The following is an 18,824-nucleotide window of genomic DNA, read 5'->3' on the forward strand; positions in this document are numbered from 1 at the left end:
AAGTTATGTTATATTGATTATGTGATTTTTGATGATTAAATGTGAGTAGAAATGAATTAAATAGTTAATGATATGAGAGATTCATGTTTTGATTTATGTAACTATCCACATAATTTTTGAATATATGTATGTAATTTTCTTGAGATACTGATGTGTGCAATGAGTATGTAGGGTATTTTAGCCAAGGAAATCTAACGAAGAAATGAAACTAAACCCTATGTACCATTTGTTGAAACTAGGGTTAAATATGATGAAGGATATAAACCCCACTATTCATATTTTATTTGTATTGTGCATTGAATGAATGTATCATTTTGTAATAAGTAAATGTTAATGTTCGTAACAGTGTCTTTATGGTGTCACTTGACACTTGTGAACTATATATGCATTCCAACATGATAGTTAGGGTTAACCAATTGACCTAAACATCTAAGTCAAACTAGGTTAGTGAGCTTTTTGCTAATCACTGAGTAATCGAGGTTAATTACCCTAATCAAGATTAGTGAGCAAACTACATTTTTGAAGGTTGTTAGAATGTCCTAAAATTTTCTTAGCTTTTGATAGGACCCTAATTAATCCTTAATGCCTAAAATAAGGAAATCTAAGTACCCAAAGGGTGTGTGTATGGGTTGGGGGCATTTTCCACCTCCCTAGCCCCTTTTGTTGACTTTTATGGTCACTCAAAAACTCCATTTTTTGGTTTATTGCGAAAATTGAAGGATTTCATCATGGGTTGAAGGACTTTAACTCCACCTTGAGGTTAACCTTAGGTTTAATTGAGTTAGAAGCCTCTAGAATTTTAGGCATGTGGGGGAGTTATTGCCTTTTTGAGATGGTTGAGTTATAATCTTATTTAGAGGCATTTTTTAGGGGGTTTGGAGTGTTCACCGAACCTCTAGTTTTAGAGGGATTTTCAGAATTGAAGGAGAAGGAGAGGAAAGCTAGCTCTTCTCAAACTTGTTCATTGCCATAACTTGTTTTCTTGAAGGTAGGAATACTTTACCTCATTTTGGTTTTATGTAGTGCTTCATGTTTTAGTTTTATTACGTATGTATATTTGTATGTGTGCTAAGCATGTTGGGAGGGATTGGAAACAAATTTTCTTCAATGTTTTTCCTTTGTGTTTGGTTTGAATTTTGAAGGTTTCTTTCATGGGTGTTTGGCATTACTCACCCTCGGATAGGGCAAAAGTGGCCATTTTCAGGGAAAGGTCTTCAGTTGGACTGTAATAGTGTAGAGTCTCTTCTTAGGATGAGAAGAGGGAGAGAGGGTAGGGTGTTATAGGCCCCTACCTATTAGCACAAACTATGTATGAGTTTTGGCATGTAAGAATAGAAGAACAAAAGTTCTTCTGTTACAACCCCGATTTAGCACCTGGTTTGGTGTTGTGTCTGACATCTCCTATTGGAAAAGTCCACCTTCTCCCTAGTTTTGATTTAATGTCGAATCTATTGTGAAAACCCAGTATGGGAATGAATGTTTGATGTTGTCTCCTTCCTATGTTTGTTTGTCACCTAGTTAATTTTCATTCTGTCCACGATCTTATTGACGTATTGCAGAAAATGAAAGGAATCCCTTGTTAAGGGCCATGAAAGGAAATTTAAATTGATTGTTGGAATTCAGTTATGTTCAGGATTGAAATCTTGTGTAATGTAAAGTGTATTTTTTAAATGTTTTGTTGTAATGGGAATGATCTTGGGTTTTCTTCCCCGGTTCTTTCTCAAGGGAGTCCTTGAATCAGAAGATTGAATAAAATAAGTATGAAGTGGCTCAGCCACTATTGTTTCAAAAAAAAAATGATAGTCCCTTAAATTGGAGAAATATTTCATTGATTATTGCATTGTTTCTAGGGCTCTTCCATTATGGTTATTGTTAGTAAATAAAGCTAAAGGACATGACTATTTAATTTGGTAATTTACATTATAGTAAGAGTAAAAAGTTAATCCTTTGTAATTGAATAAATGATGAAGAAATTATGGTATATTACTCTATATATATAATTGGTGAAATATTTTTCAATATGAGATCAAGTGAAACTTAGATTGTGAACATAGTGTTCAGAATAACCCACTTCTGGGGTATGATAAAATGCTCAGTATTTGATCCTATTGATTTATTGGATTAAATAATAGACAATTAGTTAGTAATCCTATATAAAACTTAAGAACTTAGTCCCTAGGTAATAGTACTATCTAAATTAACATTCTAATGCATGACCCAACTCAAATGAATTAAATCATTATATTGGAAGTTGATAACAAGATAAGAAAATAAGAATTATGAAACTCCATTTTTTTTCTGGGAGAGCATATTGACTCTCTAGAAAATGTATGGGCAAGTAATGACTAGTCTCAAAGAAAAAGAAAATCACAAAGTATATTCTTCTTGCAAGTTTAAAATAGAAAATTAAATTAATAAATATATAAATATATATTTAAATGAGAAAATCTATACACTCCTATCCTATCTTGACCATCAACTAAACTTTTATCATAACTCCTTTCCCATGTGGGCATAGACAGTTATGACCTAAGGCAATTCCATAAAGCTGACTTTGGCACTTGATGTGATTGGTGGATGTTCCTTGCAAAAGTTGTTTAACACTGCATCTTCCTTCCTCCAATGTGAATTGCACACTTTCCCACTAGAGGGTCACGTCAACCAAGGTGATGAAAGGTTATTTTTAAAAAGTCTTCCCTCCACCCAATTTCCTTGGAGAGCCCCAAACAAGAAGAGTAATTATGTTGACATTCTTGCAACACGTATTACAAGATTTGACTGGATATTCCTGGCCAATGTATGCTTGGATGGTAGGTTCTTTCCTTGGGTATGCATACCTAGTCTTATGTTGCATGCCCAAGGTATCAGGTAGGGTTGTTGGGTAGTGGCCAAGTGGCCTAGGATGGTTTCATGGGTTAGTGATTAGGTGAGTTAGATCAGCTTAGGATCTTTTAGATTTAATGTTAGATTTTTAATTAATTTTTAGGTTAGTACTACTTTTTAATATTTGATAATGTTAGAGGTTAAAGTTAGATGTTAGTATGGGTCATAGGAAGTAAGAAGTTAGTAGGCTAGTCAAGTGAGTTAAGGTGAGAATTGTGGATTAGGTAATTTAATGGTGTAGGTAAATTTGTATGTTACATAAAGTCTTAAAATTAAATAAGTATGCCTTTTAACATTAGTATATGTTAAATATTATAATTTTGTTTTAAATAATTAGTTTTTAGTTTAGGTCTTAGTATTAGGAAAGATTTTAGTAGTATCTTTAATTAAAGATTTATAAATTTAGTTTAGTATTAGTATAGTTAGATTTTATTTGTAAGTATTATTATGTATTAATAGTTTAGTTATATTTTAAATTTCTTTAATTAATAAAGTTAAGTTTTTAGATTAATAAAATTTATTTATTAAATTATATTAAAGCTTAAGTTAGTATTAGTGTAGGAAATTAATTAATTTTAGGATATTAATTAGTTTCAATTTAAAAGTTTAAGATTAAATTTAGTATAAATTATGTAACATTAAAGTACTAGTTAGTAAGTTCTTGTTATTTATGTTTCGAATAATTGGATTTATAGTATTTAAATGGTCAAAAAAACCAATTACTTGTATAAGTTAATTGATATTTTTACTTAAATTGCAATTTTTATGATTAATATTAGAATATTTGTTTATGTTCTAGTTAACTATATTAATTATTTAATTATGGTTTTGATTGGAAGGATTTTTTTTTTGCGTACATTAAATTTAATAAATTTTAGTTATTTGAATGATAGATGATTAGGTTATTTAGTCAGTCCTTTGAGTTTATTTTATTTTTTTGAAGGAGTTTTGATTTATCATTTATTTTAAATCATTATTTGAAAAGAAAAGAAAATATTGGTGTGTTTTTTCCTTTTATTTTGAGCATGATAGAAAATTTCCTTCCTTTATAAACAGTCCATAAAACAATTTCCTAAGTTAGTTGTTAGACCTTCTAAATTAATTATTATAGAAGAAAATTAAGAACACATTACACTTAGCGATATCATATATCTTCCACCTTGCAACTTGAATAACTTTCTGTACACATAATATTATGATGAGAGAACTTAGCCACATTATCTCCAACATGTCTTCTTCATGTCCTCAACCTTGATCCTTAAGATATCAACTCTACTAAGAGATATAGTAAGTTTACTAAAACATGCCTTTGAAAACTCTATCTCAAAACATATACCACCAAAACTTACACAACTTCTTCTAAACTTATCTTTTCTTCTTCTAACATTAACTACATATACCAGATATTCAAAAGTATCATGTGTAACTTGAGTAGTTATAATACTCAACTAGCCATCCATACCTACTTGATCTTTCCATTGTTCTTCTATTAGATACAATAGAAAATTGCTATGTTGACCTCAATGACAAACTCAATCATGAATTTATCATAGTAGTACTCCCCCATAGGAATATCATCATCATTCATGCTTCCAACCAATTTTCTAATAGATTCTCCTCCTTACTAACTTATCCTTTCCTTTGATCTAATAAGACTTGTCTTTTCATTTCATATTCAGTACTAATGAATAGGTCAATTTATTTTTTAGATGTTAAAAATCCCTCGAATAACTTATGATCTTCTCAATCCTTCATAGTATAATGCTTTATGTTTAGACATATACTAGATTCTCTTCTATGACCATCTTGTCATGTGTATGATCTACGTTAAGATCATCACTATTTAAATATTTCCATAAAGAGTTTTCTAGATGGTTATATGTTTTTCCTCTTCATCTTGATTGTTGAACATACACATAGGGATATGTGATCCACATCATGTAGGTGTCTTGTAAAAACCTCTTCAAATATTAAATAAACCTTCCATGTCAACCTGATAATAGTTCTACCTAAAACTCAGTTCCATTATGGAATTTTATGTATACTCTACATTGCTCAACATTTATTATTTCTATTACTCAACATTGTTTTTGCTTGACCTTTGTTAACATTTTGATTCTTGACATATATTGTGTATGACACATACCACATCACTCAATACTTATATAATTAGAATTTACTTAGTCGTTGATAACTTGCTTGGTTGCTAATTAGCTCGATACATATAGAAAATTACTCTGTGAATATACACTTACTTGACTTCTATAGAATTTCTCAGTACATACTATCTTATGCACATGACTTGGCCTATGTAGAGTAGGTCAATCATAGTGATGACCCATCTAACTCTATATTTTAAATGACTAAGTGGTTGACACTAATAGACAACAATGGTTAGGCATACGAACAATCTCCCCCTTTTACATTAGTGGAAAAAATACTTTCTCATAGTTACATCACTTTTTCATATGAATACAATATGATAAAAATAGCTCCCCCCTAAGTCTTATGACCTATGAATAATGAATAAATTCATTACAACCGTTATAGTATACATGCATATCAATGCTAGATCCTACTAACTCTAAAATAATACTATTGGATGCCTTTATCTCATCCTAAGTTTTATCTATGTCTTCCTAAATATTGTCTATAAACCTTGGCACATCACACAAAATTATGTACAAATGTTGTAATTTTTTTGTAAGATTCATCATTATATGTGATTTCTCTTGCAATAGCACTTTCTTCTTAGCTATAGTTATGAAATTTTTTCTGACAACCTTGATCTCAATTCTTCTTACTGACCAATCCATTAACTTCTCATTGGATTCAAAATTTTTGGCACTTACTTGATCAATTATATTTCGAAGTTGATCAATGATTAGTGTTCCTTCATATAAATTTTGTATGTCAAAACAATAAAAAAAAAATTTATTTACATCGTATAATGTTCATTGCTAATTAATTTTCTCTCTCCTTAGCTCTTCTTGTCTCTTCTTCTTCTTAAAAATTTCTTGTACAATTTTTTTTTCTTGTAAGGTAATATTTTCCAGACCAAATTGTGCCATCTCAATGATCTCATGTAGACTAACCTCAATATCTAGGGAAATGTATTTTATTTCTTTTCTCTTCCTATTTAGTGAAGGGGTGGTGTTTCTTGGGACTGCGTTCAGAGTAGGTGAGGGGGTGTCACCACTCTTTCTTGCTCCTATATCTATGCTCAAGATAGCAACAATCATACTTGGTTCAACCTTATTTAATTCTTTATTTTTCTTAGTCTGAGGTGCTGAAACGATTTTGAAATTTTTATTGTTTTCTCCATCTTCATCATCTTCTTCATTTGTAAGCCTTGATTTCTCAACTTCTAGAGTATCAGGAGTGCTAGCATGTATAGGAGACATGTTTCCATGTGGACTTAGAACACCTAAGCTTTCTCCACTACCATGTTCCCCATTAATGTTCATAGTATCTACCTTCTTTTGTAGTTAACCCAAAAATACTCTTCCACAAAAACTTTCTTTGTTGTTGTAGAACTTCATCTTTATTTAGTAGTATCAAGAACATTTTGTATTTAGGAACAAATCTTCTCCTATGCTTCTCTAAAAATGTGTCCTTTTGTTCTTGTGAGAGATCAGGTATAAGTGTGGCCAGTGTGTCATTTCTTATGTAATTTTCTACTTCCTCAACCTATTGTCATCTTCTCTCTAATCTATCATATAGATCCTTGGGTATCTTCTTCTCTATTACACTAGGGGCTAGTTTTTGATTTTCAATACTTCCTACTATAGCCTCCTCAACTTTATTTCTATCATCATTATCTAGTGTATCTTATCTCATATATCTGGAACTAGATAATTCTATATATCTTTTTAGGCTATCACACACTTCTTCAATAGCCTTGATCTTCTTGATAGGTGGTCCTCTAACCAATCTCCTTCTTCTAGTTTGAGGTTTACTTGGTTCAATAGACTATCCCACTTTTTTCTTTCTCGACTACTTGGCATTAGTAGCTTCCTGAGTCCTTTGTTTATTTGGTGGTGGAGGTGTCATTTCCTTCTTCTTCTATGTTATTTGAACCTTCTTTCTCAATGGCATGACAACAATTAGGGCTTTACCCTTCTCATATTCTTCTACTTTATCTTTCTCATCACCACTATCTTGTCTTTTTGTCTCCACCAAGACCTTGTGTTATTTGCAATGATTCTTTTCCCTTGCCTAGGGTGTCATTTTAGCTTCTAGGTCTTTAATCTTCTCCTTTATTTTCTTCTCCTTGGAAGCTATCTTGATGTTTACTATTATCCTTCCCTTTTCTTATTCATATCTTTTGAATGGTTTAGCCTTGATGTCTATTTCTTCTTTCAATAATGCATCAATGTTTGAACTTACATCATCACTACCTATCTCATACTTAGAGGTTTGTAACCATGCCTTCCTTGGCTTCTTTGCTTCTATAGATGTGTTGTCTATATAAAAAATGAAACATATGTCACTATATCTTTTTGTGATCAATTTCTCTAGAATTATCATTCTCCTTTTCATCCTTCACATGAATTTATCAAAATAGTATTCATCGCATTTTTAAAATTATCTCCTAATTGAGTAATAAACTCATTGACTTGCCTTGTCACTATTTTATCTTGTTCCCATACAACATTACCTATAATAGGAAAATACTTTTTGATATAATAGAATATACAAACAATTAGGGAACTAAACTTACACATTTAATTCTTTGCCTTTCTTATTGATGATACATTTTCTGTTAGTTATAACATTTGTAGCTCATAAAGATCATACTCATGATCTTTCATTACAATCATCCATGCTTTGTCCACAACCATACATGACATAGTATTCAATCTTCTCTATTAATTTTCCAATACAGGGTTAGGTGTTCATCACCATGCCACATGCCATCTAGATAGTAGATAGTAGATAGAGGGGGGTTCATTTCTCATCATGATGCACTCAAGAAAAATTCGGGTGGCTCTAGCTTCATCCTCCCCCCCTGTGCATGTTGTCATGGATTTTATTTTTCTAGTGCAGTGTCGGCTAGATTCACAACAATAGATGGGACCCCTACATGTAGGTTCATTTGTGAGTAATGAATCTCAATAAAAAATCTATGAGTGGATTAGAAATTCTTGTAATTGAAAAACCATGTCCATTCCACTCAGCTCCTAGATTTGGCTTAATTTCTCCTCTAGTCAAGTATTGCATACTTTTCTTCTTATATAGGGTTGGATAACCTATTAGCCAATGTATAATTTTCTTTGTGATCTCCATCAGTCCATTTTGCAACAAGTACTTCATATACTAGACTCTTAAAATAATTTTGATCCATTATATTATGAAATTTCTTAGTAATTATATGGCTTGAGTTTGTTACAAATGCTTTAAAATAACTGAGATGGCGGGTGGATCAATTATTCAAGGTCTAAATGTCCAATTAAAACTACTCATCAAGTAAAGTGTGCCCATCAAATTGTTCATTCATCCAAGCTTTAAACTTCCCTACTTAGCAAGTTACTATAACTCAACATGCAAGTATAACACATGAAGAATCAACACATAACATAGTGACTTACATGGAAACTAGATTTGGGAAAAACCACTAGTAACATGCTACTCAATTCTCACTCTTCTAAAGTGATGTCATATGAAAGGCCTACCTTGATAAATGCTATAACATACTGTTAAATGATACTTGGTTAAAGAATTTAACCACCCTATTACAAGTGGGCCTAGTTAAAGGACTTTAGAACATTCACTTGGAATGTCACCCTATTAAAGGATTTATAAATGGTTGTTAAACCAACTGATGCAAGACCATCCAGAGGTATAAGGGAAATCCTATGTCATCCAAAAAAATGTACTTAGGCTTAGTTTATGTTTCATATGTTTTCATTTTTGGATACCCATTTGGGTCAAATAAAGGTTCCAACTCTCACAGTTCCACTATTAGTGTTCTGGGTTAGAGTTTTTAATCACCTTTGGATACATGTAAATGTAAAAAAAGAGAGTATGTAATTGAGCCATCATTTTGGTGAACTAGAAGGTGTAAATTGGCCAGATGAATGTAATTGTAATTTAAAGAATTCCATAAAAAGAATCAGGTCAAAAAGCCACACGGTTTGAGAGTTATTGTAGTTTTTCTATTTTTAGAGACCTCCTAAGAATGCTTCAAAGTTAGGTTAGGGGCATTAAATGACCTCAAAAAGGGCTAAAAAATGGGGGATGAGTGAAGCTCCTCCATAGGGCTATAGTACACTTTGAGAGCTTTTCAAAAATGTAAACGGTTTGTCAATTGGAGCTACAGTTCAAAAGTTATGCCTCCCGAAAGTTCGATTACCGTTTCTAGATTCTTCTAATTTTGTGCTGACTTCTAATGCAACTTCTAGAGCCTTCTATTTGGTTGGTGGATGCCAACTAGCACTTTATAGAATGTATTCCTAATCCTTAACCCTTTGGGGTCTATTTAAGGACATTTTTGGCATTGTAAAAGGCAGTTCAAAGTTGAGTTTGAGAGAAGGTACTAAGAGAATAATTTATCTCCAGATTTATGCTATTGTAAGCCCATAGGGCATGTTTTGGAGTCTATTTCTCTACACTAACTGTACTAGCATATTATCATAGTTAATAAAATTTTTCCTTTTCTATTGTGTCCATTCTGTGTTTGGGTTGTGTCCCCATCAAGTGGTATCAGAGCTGGTTTTCCTAAGTGTGTAGATAGAGTGCCAACTGTGAGGCAGTTTGCACCAAGACTGTGTGGTTGTGGGATTGAGTTAAGAAGATGCCTCCACAAAGAGAGCATGGTGGAATGACTAGACCTATTAATCCTAAGGAGGTTAGAGCCCTTCAAAGGTAGGTACAAGCATTGTAGGAGGAGCTCCATAGAGGAACAAATGTTGCTGCAGGCGACGAAAGTGAGGATGACAATGAAGAAGAAGAAATTGGACAAGAAGGGGAATTTGACAGGGAAGTTCTAAATCAGGTAGAGGAAATTCTTTTTAGGGCCATTACTAAGTTTGGGAAAAGACCTACAATTAATGTGGGTGTATTTTTTGGAAATTTAAAACCAGATGAGTTTATTGATTGGATCAATGAACTGGAAGAATACTTTGAGTATGAGGATATTAGGGACCCAGATAGGGTTAAGTATGCAAAGGAAAAACTAAAAGGACATGCCAAAATCTGGTGGCAAGAGGTTCAATTGGAAATAAATAGAAGAGGAAAAGATAAGATCACAAGGTGGGATCGCATGGTGGACAAACTAAAGAAGTAGTTCATTCCTGTTGACTACGAGCTTGATTTGTTTAAGAAGATGCATGGGTTAAAGCAAGCAGGAAAATTATTCCAGGAATATACAAAGGAGTTTTATTGACTTTTGATTAGAGAAGGGCATGTAGAAGCAAATAAGGAGAAGGTTGCTCATTATATTAGTGGGTTGCGACCTAGCATCCAGTAGGAATTAAGTTTGTTAAGAATGACCAGTGTTGAAGAAGCATAACAGTTTGCCCTACGAGTTGAAGATAAGCTAAATAAAGGGTTTGAAGGGAGACAAAGAGGGTGTGTTCAAGGAGGAAGCGGTAGTGGTAGGTCATCTGGAGGTCAAAATGAAACCCAAAAGAAAAATTAAAATGTGGGTACAAGCAGGAACTAGAGGAACAAGGGCTTCAACGGCTCCCGTGATCAAGACTTTGGAAATCAGAGAGGAAGAGGTAGAGGATCTGGACAAGGAAGAGGAGGCTTCTGTGGTACCTATTTCCATTGCAATGAAGAAGGTCATCATGCCTTTGAATGCCCTTAATGACAAGGAAGGACAGATAGGAGAGCTGAGGGTCAAGTTGGGGTTGCTCATGTGGATGAGGATGCACAATCATCACATTCAGAGGATGTAGAAAGAGGAGAAACTTTAGTAAATGAAAGGGTCCTACTAAGTGGTGAGATTGAACTAGGATAAAGGAGGATTTTATTCCATACTAGGTACAAGTGTGAGGATAAATTTTGTGTTGTGATCATTAATTATGGTATCACTGATAACTTGGTGTTAGAAGAGATGGTCTCTAAGCTGAAGCTCAAGAGGGAGAAACACCCCTAGCCCTATCAGATCACTTGGGTAAAGGATGATCATAAGGTCTTGGTAAGTGAACAATGTTTAGTGAAGTTCAAAATTGGTAGTTACCATGATGAAGTACTCTTTGATATTATTCCAATGGATGTCTACCATCTATTCTTGGGAAGACTGTGGTAGTTTGATAGGCATGCAGTACATGATGGTCATGCAAACACATACTGTCTAACAAAGGATCGAGTTCACCACAAACTGAAGCCCATGAAAAAAGAAGGTGAAAAGGTATGTAGCAGTGCTAAGATTTTTCTTGTTGATGGAAGAAATTTTTTAGAAGGCATGAAACATTAGCGTATGTGTTATGCTTTGATCCCTAGGAAAGATAAAGAACTTAGTAGTGAAATACCACTTGAAGTTTTAGATTTACTAGGTAAGTTTGGAGATATCATCTCTGATAATGTTTTAAAAGGATTACCACTGGTAAGGAAAATCAGTCTTCAGATAGATTTAATCCTAGGAGCTAGTTTGCCTAACAAGGCTGCTCATAGGATGACTCCTACTGAAACTGAGGAGCTAAATAGACAGGGTTAGGAGGTATTGAGGAAGATCTTGATTCAGGAGAGCCTGAGTCTATGTGCATTACCTACAGTACTGGCACCAAAGAAGGATGGAGGGTGGAGGATGTGTATAGGCTCTCAAGCTATAAATAGGATAACCATCAAGTATCAGTTTCCCTTGCCAAGAATGGATGATCTTATGGACTGCTTGAGTAGAGCTCAGTACTTCACAAAGATAGATCTCAAGAGTGGCTATCATCAAATATGGATATGAGAAGGAGATGAGTGGAAAATAGCCTTCAAGACAAAGGAGGGTCTTTATGAGTGGTTAGTCATGCCCTTTGGATTGATGGAGGCCCCAAGCACCTTCATGCGGCTTATGAATGAGGTACCTAAGAAGTTCTTGGAAAAATTTCTTATTGTCTATTTGGATGATATTTTAATTTTCAGAAAGACCTTGGAAGAACATTTATTGCATATTTGTAGTGTCCTTGAAAGGTTAAGGAAAGACAAACTGTTAATTAATTTGAATAAGTGTGTCTTTGAAAAAAGGGAGTTAGTCTACTTGGGGTTTGTTATATCACCTAAAGGTCTCAAAATGGATCTAGAGAAGATAAAAGCCATCTTGGAATGGCCTACTCCAAGTTCTGCTACTGAGGTAAGATCATTTCATGATCTGGTTAGTTTTTACAAGAAGTTCATTAAGAATTTGAGTGGCATATGTGCACCCCTGACTAACACAATAAGAGGGGATAGAAAAGAGTTCAAATGGACTACAGTAGCTGCGAGAAGGTTTGAATTACTAACGAAGAAGGTGACAGAACAACCTGTGTTGGCACTTCCATATTTTAGAAAGGTGTTCTAGGTGGATTTTGATGCTAGTGGCAATGTTATTGGGGCTGTATTAAGCCAAGAAGGTAACCCTATTGCATATTTTAGTTAAAAGTTGAATGATGCGAAAAAGAAGTATTATGTTTATGATCAAGAGTTCTATGCAATAGTTCAAGCCTTAAAGAAATGGAGGCATTATTTATTTTCAAAGGAATTTGTTTTGTATACTGATCATCAGGCATTATAGTACCTAAATAGCCAAGGTAAATTGAATTAGAGCCATATGAAGTGGGTAGAGTTCTTGTAGAGCTATACATTTGTGTTGAAGCGTAGAAGTGGAAAATCTAACAGGGTTGCATATGCACTAAGTAGGAGACAGTTGTTGCTTACAGTAATGCAAGTTGAAGTAGTTGGGTTTGATGAACTCAAGAATCTATACGCTAAGGATCCTGATTTTGTTGAAGCATGGAAAGCTTGTAAAGAGCCTACTACTATAGACATAACTAAGTGGCTAGACTATCTGATTCAGGATGGTACGTTATTCAAGGGAAGTCAATTATGTATTCCAAGGAGTTCCATGAGGGAAAATTTGACTAAGGAGAAACATAGTTGAGGGATGGCAGGACATTTTGGTAGAGATAAGACCATTGCCATTCTTAGAGAACATTTTTTTTGGCCTCATATTTCATAGGATGTGAAGAAATTTGTATAGAGTTGTCAGGTTTGTCAAGTGGCCAAGGGATTTAGTCACAATACTGCACTATATCAGCCATTGGTTGTTCCATCAAAGCCATGGGAGGACATAAGTATGGATTTTGTTCATGGATTGCCGAGGAGACAAAGGGGTAATGACTCAATATTTGTGGTGGTTGATAGGTTTTCCAAAATGGCACATTTCATTCCATGCCACAAAACTCACGATGTTGTCCATATTGTAGACTTTTTTTTCAGATAGGTGGTAAGACTACATGGTCTCCCAAGGAGTATAGTTTCTGATAGAGATACTAAATTTGTGAGGTATTTCTGGAGAACATTGTGGAAGAAGTTGAGAATAGACTTGAAGTTTAGTTCCACACATCACCCATAGACTGATGACCAAATAGAAGTGGTAAATAGAAGTCTAGGCAATTTACTGAGATGTTTAGTTGGGGATAAGACCAAGGGATGGGATTTGATTCTACCACAAGCAGAATTTTCTTACAATAACTCTGTAAATAGGAGTACTAGAAAATCACCATTCCAAATTGTATATGGAAGTAGCCCAAGGACTGCACTAGAATTGAGGAAGATAGAGCAAGGGGAGAGGACAAGTGCTGAAGCTAAAGAATTTGCTAAACATATCAAGTGTCTACATGAGCAGGTTTAGGCACACATTACCAAGATGAATCAAGAGTATAAAGCTAGGGCTGATCAAAGGAGAAGACATAAGGAATTCCAAGTAGGGGATCTAGTCATGGTACATTTACAAAAAGAAAGATTTCTAGTAGGTACTTACAACAAGCTGAAAATGAAGAAATTTGGCCCCTGCAAAATTTTGAAGAAACATGACTCAGGAAATGCGTATGAAGTAGAGCTGCTAGATGGAATTCACATTTCTCCTATCTTCAACATTGTAAACTTGATAGAGTATCATGATGATGGTGTAGATGAGGAGCCGATGTTAGAGCCATGTCCAATTCCTGCTTCTAAGAAGGAGGAGATAGAAGACATTCTAGATCATCATGTGGGTAGGAGTACCAAAAATAGGTAGTATGAAGAGTATTTAGTCAAGTCGAAAGGATGGCCAATAGAGGACTCAACATGGATATCAGTAGCTGAGGTTTCCCATTTGGGATTTCCTCTACCATTCATAAAGTGACAGGGTCACTTTTCAATCTACCTTGGGTGTCTAATGCAGGAGCATCCAAAGGTATAAGGGCAATCCTATGTCATCCAAAAAAATGTACTTAGACTTAGTTTTTGTTTCATTTGTTTTCATTTTTGGATACCCATTTGGGTCAAATGAAGGTTCCAACTCTGACAATTCCACTATTAGTGTTATGGGTTAGAGTTTTTAATCACCTTGGGATACGTGTAAATGCCAAAAAAATAGGAGTATGTAATTGAGCCATCAATTTTTTGAACTAGGTGTAAATTGGATAGATGAATATAATTGTAATTTAGAGCATTCCAGAAAAAGAATCAGGTTAAAAGGCCCCACGATTTGAAAGTTATTGTAGTTTTTCAGTTTCTGGAGACCTCCTAAGAATGCTTCAAAGTCAGGTTAGGGGCATTAAATAACCTCAAAAAGTGCCAAAAATTAGAAAATGAGAAAATCTCATCCATAGGGCTATAGAGCACTTTGAGAGCTTTCTTGAAATGTAAACGGTTCGTCAATCGGAGCTACAATTCAAAAGTTATGCCTCCCGAAAGTTTGGTTACCGTTTCTGGATTCTTCTAATTTTGTGCCGACTTCTAATGCAACTTCTAGAGCCTTCTATTTGGTCAGTGGATGCCAACTATCACTTTCTAGAATGTATTCCTAATCCTTAACCCTTTGGGGTCTATTTAAGGACATTTCTTGCATTGTAAAAGGCAGTTTGGAGTGGAGTCTGAGAGAAGGTACTGGAAGAAGAATTTATCTCCAGATTTATGCTATTGTAAGCCCATAGGGCATGTTTTGGAGTCTTTTTCTCTGCACTAAGTGTACTAACATATTTTCATAGTTAATAAAATTTTCCCTTTTTTGTTGTGTCCATTCTATGCTTGGGTTGTGTCCCCACCACCAACGTAATTCCATAGGATTTCACCCTAACTGATACAATTGCTAGAGAGTAACAATAAGGGGTTTTGACCTGATTACAACTTACAACTTGTAGATTTTAGATCACTCTTAAGCTCATAACACTTTGCCTAGCATTTAATTTGTTCAACTTTGATAGCTTGTCCTCCACTCAAGCTTAGTCTACTTGAATTTTCATGCTTAATGTACTATTGCAATCATCCCTCTCTGACCACTTATCAAAGTAGAGTCTTAGTGCTCTATTCTTCCTTCTCCTTGATGTCTTCTCATTAACACCCTTCAACCACTTCGCAATTTGGCACACCAGAAACTCTTATTTCTTAGCTTGCAACTCCTTAAAAAGAAATCTAGAATCCTCTTTCCTGCTTGATTCTTCCATACTTTAATTTCAATTCAAATGGATTAGGTAGGATTCATTGAATCTAACTCATATCTTGTTACTTCTAGAAACATCTTGAAGTATCCTCCTGAATTCACTCAAAAATAATTTACATAAAATTCTATGGCTCCAGTCCATCATCCTTATCCTCCATCTAGTTCACAAAGTTTAATGTAACAACCATGTCAACTCAAATCTGGTGAATTTTTGACTTTTCTAATAATGCAGCAGCTCAACACTATTGAAATTCTAGTGCTTGGCACATACTATGTTACTCGGCATCAACTAAATTTTACAAATGCTTGGCACCTACTATGGATTCACTCAGCATCCACCAAGATTTCTATTTTCTCAGCACCTTCTATATCACTTGGCACTTGAACTTTGTTAGAGCTTATATTTATTTTTTTGTTACACCCTAGCATGTTTCAGTCCCAAGTCTTCCCGTTGAAGTTGAACTTGAAGTTGTAGTTTACTTCAACTTTAGTTTCAAGGTCTTGTTAGCCTACCATGTGATAAGAGCACTCTGTTTTCTCGAGTCAACCTTTGTAAACTTGAAGTCAAAGTTGATGTTGAAGCCCAATCACTCAAAACTTCAACTTCAAGTTCAGTGTTGGCTTTGCCCACTAACAATTTTTGTATGTAGATCAAAGATTGCTAAGCCATTCCAAGGTGGGTCCTAGCATACTATTTTATAAGGCATCTAAATTCATAAGTGAACAAATTTAAGGTGGTACATGTTCAAGTCTAGCAAGATTTGATGGATTATTAACAAGGTCATTTTATGATTAATTGTTATGGGAAAATATGTGTGGATTTGACAAGGTATTTAAAACAGGACACCCACAGTGCCTTTTCCAATGAGTGTCACACAAATGAGTAATGATGGTATTTACTTGTTAAATCTATCCTATGATCCTCTATCCAAATCATTCCTTAAATGCACTCTTTTAGCCTTTCCCACTCATCTCATCTTCTCCAGAAAAATCTCGGCGCAATTGGGTAAGAAAGGGCAAATTTCAAGCTGTGTCTCTGCCAAACTGTAAGCGCATCTCCATTTCCCCTTACATTTCAATTTTGCTTTACTTCATTTTCAAAGTATTTGAAGCTATTTCCTGTAGACTTGTTTTCATAACAATCATGACACATTTTCAGCAAAAAATGCCCAAATTAGAAAAGCTACCATTACTTAGTTCCTTGCCTAAAATTCGTGATACATTTTTTATTAATAAAAATTTATCTAACGTTGTTGAAAGAACCAAAAACACCCAGTCGAGTCCCATCTACCAAAGGCTAGTTGATAGTGGTTTATTAGAAGCCGCCTCTTTTCCCATTGCAATCCCATGCCTAGAACTCATCCTCGAATGTGCAAACCATTATGACCCTGTTCCAAGATGCATTATGAAGGTCTTAGGAGAAGTAATTGTCAAAATTAGCAGAACCAGTGTCTATTTGGCCTTTAGGATTCCTCACAAGGAACCCTACAAACCATGGACATTCGAAGAAGCTGAGTACCTTTATGCAAAAATGAAAAGAAGCTATGACACCAAGATAGCCCAGTCCTGGCTTTTGAAACCAGCAGATGGGGGTTCAAGATTTCCCAAGCCATTGGCCGTTGAACATTTTATCAAGGAAGTCTCAAACATTGTCATCCTCCTGAATAGGATTAAGGAAAATGAACATGCATTACACTAGGAGTCTTGGATGTACTTCTTCATATAAAAGATAGTTGAGGGAGTCAAATTCAATGATCGGTCAGACTTAATAGCAGAGAACTTGCATAAGGGCATGATAAATGTTACCAACTATGGTTTTTTTTTTCTGGTCCTCTTATCTGATTTACATCCTAGCAGCATCTAAAGACTAGGACTATCTTCCACATATACCTTGGGCAGTTAACATGCCTATCTACCAATATTACAGAGATCTCCAAGAAGACACAGTATGCAAAGAGTTTAAGAAGGTCAATGATATCTTTTTAGGGAAATTGGTATTTGAACTACAAGGTCAAAAAAATGATAGGATGTCAGAAGTAGCCATGCAAGTTGTGCAAATTTATGGTTGTTATTTCATTCAATTTTCTAGATTTACATATATTAGAGTGGGTGGTTTTCCCAGTGAACCTTTGGAATTACTGCGCTATTGTTATGATTCTATAGTGTTGTTAGAGATGTGAAGGCAGTTTGCTTCTCTTGTTGAGTTCTTTCAAATTTCCAAAAAATCCTCTTCAGTGTTCGTCTCGATTGAAATTGGACATTATAGATGCCCCAGTTTAAAAGAAGCCATATTTTCAGCCAAATCATTAACCCACTTATGTTTTAAGTCCTTCACCTCTCGGTCATATTTTTACTACACCGGCTTTATTAGAAACAATGTTAAGAATGTAGTCTCTCTGTTTCATTCCTCACAATTAGAGGATTTATGGGCAAACTGTCATTATGAATTTGAAGTGAGGAAGAGGCTATGGTCACACTTAACCATTAAGCAGGTCATCATGTTTAATGTGAAGTTAGATACTTATGGGCTGAAAGATGATGATTCTAAAGAGGTACTTGATTAGTTTTACATGGATCAGATTGAATACATGCCTATCCCTGAGATCGACTAGGAGAAAAGAGAAGAAAATGATGTATATGCCCTTACCAAGGATGTAATAGTTAGAACTAACAAATGGATAAAATCAAAGGCAGCGGCCACGCCAAGCTTTTTTGAGAAGTCTTCAAGAAGTAGAGATAAAAGGACTACCCAAAAGAAAACTAATCAAAGTGTCCCTGAGTCTGTTGTAGGTCCACCTGATGTTGAACTTGCAGTAGTCCCAGAAATACTTCAACTTCAAGTTCAAGAGGGGACTCCAAAAAGCAAAAGGATAACTTGCTCGAGCACAAAAAAGGCATCGATCGCTAGAAGCAAGAACACCATAACTATTTACCTCGAGGTAGTGAAAGATCCACCTATGGTAGACAATTTACCAGAATATCAGATTTTGTCAACAACTACTAAGAATCAGCAAACTAATCTTACTCTAGTCAAGTGTTCCTCAACTGCAAAAAAAGATCAAACAACACCTAAGTGGCTAGAGACATCAATGGAAAAGAAAAGAAGCATAGTTCCAATATCCATGCCAATTGATTATCTGGTTAGCAAGTGCCTCGATAAAATGCCTAAGGTAAAGAAAGCGAGAACAGAAGTGAGGATCAATTTTGATAAATCTTTAGGATGATGGGAAAAAGAGATAGCTACACCACTAGTCGGAAGCTCTTGTGATTCCATAGTTGAAGCCCGATCACTCAAAACATCAACTTCAAGTTCAGTGTTGGG

Source organism: Cupressus sempervirens, chromosome 7, assembly GCF_028749045.1.
Source record: "Cupressus sempervirens isolate cs-2001-9-10 chromosome 7, ASM2874904v1, whole genome shotgun sequence".
NCBI lineage: Eukaryota > Viridiplantae > Streptophyta > Pinopsida > Cupressales > Cupressaceae > Cupressus > Cupressus sempervirens.